The sequence below is a fragment of the Marmota flaviventris genome, chromosome X, assembly GCF_047511675.1.
Source record: "Marmota flaviventris isolate mMarFla1 chromosome X, mMarFla1.hap1, whole genome shotgun sequence".
NCBI lineage: Eukaryota > Metazoa > Chordata > Mammalia > Rodentia > Sciuridae > Marmota > Marmota flaviventris.
The window spans coordinates 53,288,735-53,294,043 of record NC_092518.1 but is presented as its reverse complement, the minus strand read 5'-3'; positions in this window follow the sequence as shown (position 1 = coordinate 53,294,043).

The window sequence follows — 5,309 nt, the reverse complement described above, 5'->3', positions numbered from 1 at the left end:
TGATATATCATAAAATAATATAACCATTTCAATAAGCACAGAAAAACCATTAGAAAAAATTCAGTACCCATGAATGATTAAAAAAAACACCTATGAAAAAACTAGGAATAGAAGGAACTTACCTAAACACCATAAAGGCTGTACATGACAAACCCAAAACCAACATCATACTGAATGAGGAAAAACTGAAAGCATTTCCTCTATAATCAGGAACAGGACAAGGATGTCTACTCTCACCATTCCTATTCAATATAGTAGTTGAAAATTTAGCCAGAGAAATTAGTAAAGAGAATAAAATAAAAGGAATTCAAATAAGAAAGGAAGAATTCAAATTGTCCCTGTTTGCAGATATGATCCTACAGTTAGAAGACACTAAAAATACCACCAGAAGACTTCTAGAGCTGATAAACAAATTCAGCAAAGTGGTATGTACAAAATCAACACACAAAAATTAATAGCTATATATAAAGAACTCAAAAAACTTAACACCAAAAAGAAAAAAATTCCAATCAATAAATGGGCTAAGGAACTGAACAGACACTTCACAGAAGAAGAAACAAAATCGCTCAACAAACATGGAAAAATGTTCATTATATCTAGCAATTAGAGAAATGCAAATCAAAACTAAGATTTCATCTCACTTCAGTCCGAATGACAATTATCAAGAATACAAGTAATAATGTGTTGAAGAGGATGTGGGGGAAAAGGTACACTCATACATTGCTGGTGGGAATGTGCAAATTGGTGTAATCACTTTAGAAAGCAGTATGGAGATTCCTCAGAAAACTTAGAATGGAACCACCATTTGACCCAGCTATCCCACTCGTCAGTTTATACCTAAAGGACTAAAATCAGCATACTACAGTGATGCAGCCACATCAATGATTACAGCAGCTTAATTCACAAGAGCTAGATGCCCTTCAACAAATGAATGGATAAAGAAACTGTGGTATATATACACAATGGAATATTACTCAGCCTTAAAGAAAAATGAAATTATGGCATTTGTATTTAAATGGGTGGAACTAGAGAACATCATGCTAAGTGAAATAAGCCAATCCCCAAAAAACAAAGGCCGAATGTTTTCTCTGATAAGTGGATGCTGATCCATAGTCAGGCAGGGTGGTAGGTAGGGAAGAATGAAAGAATTTTGGATTGTGCAGAGGGGAGTGTGGGGAGCAGTGGGACTGTGGGGATGGGAAGGACGGTAGAATTGAGACAGACATTATCACCCTATATACATATATGATTATGCTACTGGTGTGACTCTGCACCATGTACACCCAGAGGAAGGAGAAGTTGTGCTCCATTTGCGTACAATGTGTCAAAATGCATTCTACTGTTATGTATAACTAATTAGCACAAATTTTTTAAAATAGAAGGGAGACCAGTAGAATAAAAGAAAGGGATCGGGGAAGGGAGGGGAGGGAAAGGGGAATGAAATTGATCAAATTATACTGATTTATTGTGTGCATGTATGAAAATATTATAACAAATCCCACTGTTATGTATAATTATAATGTGCCAATAAAAGGGGGAAAATCAATAGCTTTTCTATATGCCAATAATAAATTTGATCAAAAACAAATTGGGAAAATAGTTTCATTTATAATCACCTCAAAAAATATCTAGGAGTAGATCTAAACAAGGAGGTGAAAGGCCTCTACAATTAAAATTATAGAACATTGAAAAAAGAAACTGAAGAAGATATTAGAAGATGAAAATAACTCCCATGTTCTTGGATAGGCAGAATTAATATTGTTAAAATGGGCACACTACCAAAAGTGATCTACAGATTCAATGCAATCTCCATAAAAATACCCATGACAGGGACTAAGGCTGTAGCTCGGTGGCAGAGCACTTGCCTAGCATTGTGAGGCACTGGGTTTGATCCTTAGCATGACATAAAAATAAACAAATAAAGGCATATTCTCCATCTACAACTACAAAAATAATTTTAAAAAACAATGACATTCTTCACAGAACTATATAAAACTATCTTAAAAATTCATAGGGTTGGAGCCAGGGTTGTAGCTCAGTTGGTAGAGCATTTGCCTTGCATGTGTGAGGACATGGGTTCAATCCTCAGCACCACATAAAAAATAAATAAAATAAGGGTATTAAAAAATTCATATGGGCATGGTGTGGTGGCACACATCTGTAATCCCAGCAGCTTGGGAGGCTGATGCAGGAGGATTGCAAGTTCAAAGCCAGCCTCAACAACTTAGTGAGGCCCTAAGCAACTCAGTTAGACCCTGTAGCTAAATAAAACATTAAAAAGGGACAGGGGGCTCAGGTTGTGGCTCAGTGGTAGAGCACTTGCCTAGTATGTGTGAGGCATTGGGTTCGATTCTCAGCACCACATATAAATAAATAAAATAAAGGTCCATTGACAACTAAAAATATTTTTTAAGTAAAATGGCTGGGGATTTGGCTCCGTGGTTAAGTGCCTCTGGGTTCAATCCCTGGTACCAAAAATAAATAAAATAAAAGACCCCAAATAGTCAAAGAAATTCTAAGCAATAAGAGCAATGCTAGAGGCATCACAATGCCTGACTTCAAATTATACTACAGTGTATACTATAGAATAACAAAGACTGCATGGTACTGGTGAAAATGAAAACTGGATTGGATTAGAAGACTCAGAGACAAACTCACACAGATACAGTCATCTGATCCTTTACAAAGGTGCAAAAAATGAATTCCATGTATATTGGAGAAAAGAGATCCTTTTTAAAAAAATGGTGCAGAGAAAACTGGATATCCATATGATGAGAATGAAAGTAGATTCCTATATCTCACCCTGCACAAAAATAAACTCAGTAATTGGGTTCAAAATGGTGGATTAGAGGAAGGGTGCATTTCTAGTTGCTCTGTGGCTTGGGATTTAAGCAGCAGAAGTATGGCTTCTCAGGAGATAAAAGAGAGAATTCACTAAAATTCAGTATTAGAGAGTCAGAATCTCTTAGAGTCTCAGAATTTAGTACAACCACTATGGAAATTCATATGGAAGTTCCTCAAAAGACTAGGAATCGAACCTCAATATGATCCCATTATACCACTCCTTAGTATTTATCCAAAAGTATTAAAGTCATCATATTGTAGTGATACATGCATACCCATATTTATAGCAGCACAATTCACAATAGCCAAACTATGGAACCAGCCTAGGTGCCCATCAATAGGTGAATGGACTAAGAAAATATGGTATACATACACAATGGAATTTTAATCAGCCATAAAGAAGAATGAAATGATGGCATTTGCAGGAAAGTGAATGGAACTGGAATAAGCCAGACTCATAAAGTCAAGGGTCATGTATTCTCTCACATGTGTAAGCTAGAGAGAGAGAAAGTACAAAACAGGGATCTCATGAAAGTAGAATGAAGACCAATAGAGAATGGGGATTGGGAGAGAAAGGAGGGAAGGGAAAGGGGAAGTACGGAGGAATGAATTAGACCAAATTATGCTACATGCAGGTAAGAATATGTCACAATGAAGCTTACTATTATGTATAATTATAATTCACCAATAAAAGAATAAATGAAGGAAATGTGAATCATTCACAAATCTAGTGCAAAAAGTTGCTCAGGGTCATCAGTGGAGGAACATCAGTTGCTAGAGTTTAAAATAAGACAAGCTTTACACTAGTGTTAGCTAGGCACTTCTTAGGTTTCCCTAGAACCTTTCATCTTATAGTTGCCACAAAGAGAATTCTTTTTCCTTCAAAGGCCAGATATTTTAGAAAAGTTTCTCAGTTTAATGTATAATGGTAAGTTTGATGACCTCTTTAACTTGCAAAGATAATAGGAAGAAGAAGCTGGAAAGAGAATCATAAGAATGGAAAAATAAATTCAGATTTTTTGTTCACTGGAGGTAGGCAGGCTACTTAAAAAACTGTATTCTAAGAACTAAAACATAAGACTGGGTGTGATGGCATATGCCTATAATCCAAGCAGGGCTAGGGATGTAGCGCAGTGGTAAGTGGTAGAGTACACAGAGAATTAAAAGGTAAGAGGCTGTACAACCAACACTACACCAAGAAACTGAGTATAAATTTCATGCAACACATATTTACTGAATGGCATAAATAAGGGCCTTACTAGATGGTGTGGGAGTCACAAAAATAGACAAAAATGTCCTTTCTCTCCAGCGTATAGTGTAGTGTGGCATAGATAAGGAAAAATGCAGTGAGTCCAGGGTGGTTGGTGCCTTAACAGATGTAAGAAAAAAAATCATATTAGTTTTTGTAAAGAACCATCTGATTATTTTGGTCAGGATCCATGGTTTGTTAGATGTCTTAAACATTATATTTTGTTTGTTTTAACAGCACTCAAAGTGTGTGAAGGAGTAGAATTGGGACATTTAGTATTTGGAAAATAGAGAACTTTATTCTTAAATGTAGCTGTGGCATTTAACTTTTTATATTAAGGAAGGAGTTCAATATGTTTTCATTTACATTTTCACTGTCTTATACCATTCTTGAGAGGTACAGGAAGACAGAGATTATCCAGAGTATGCAATGAAGTCATCTCTCTCGGGTCCCTTCACAACAATCAATAGCAGGTCCAGGAGTGGAATGCAGGCAGGTTTTTAAACTCCCACTCTAAACTCCACTAGTTTTAAACTCTACTCCTTTCCAAGATGATACTTTTTAAAAAGTTAAGTAAAACCTTCTCCATTAGGAAATGTCAACTATAATCTGTTTATGATATTGTTTTTCATTCCAAGTCTTAGTCCCTGGAAACATTTAACAGACATTGCATTGGAGTTTATTGGCTGTGGATCCTTGAACCTTGGCAGACTTAGCACTAAGTTTTTAGACTGAATTCCCAATAAATTCCAGTATTACCAGGTACTTATAAAAGCCTAAGATGTATGATATTCCCTGTGAATTCACCCAAAGGCAGGGCAAAAACTGACCTTGGCAGCTGCTTTCCCTTAAAAGCTGGATCCCATTTTGATGCAAAGAATTACCATTATCCAGATGTTTTTGTTAGTCATGATTCTATGAGACTACTCATTCTAACAACAAATTGAGCTCCTATTACCTAATAGGGATGATATAAATTAGAATTTTATCATTTCTTATGATGACTGGGCCAGGATACTATAATCAAAGAGTAATAGGAAACCTGGATCTGGGTTACTAAACATTTGACCTTTTCTTTAGTCTATAAGTTCTTGAACATGATGTGTATGTGTATGGTATATACACACAAACATATACCAATTGTAACCATATACCAACATGTGTATATATACATGTACATATACAAGTACACTTGAAGTATTATTTCTGATGAATT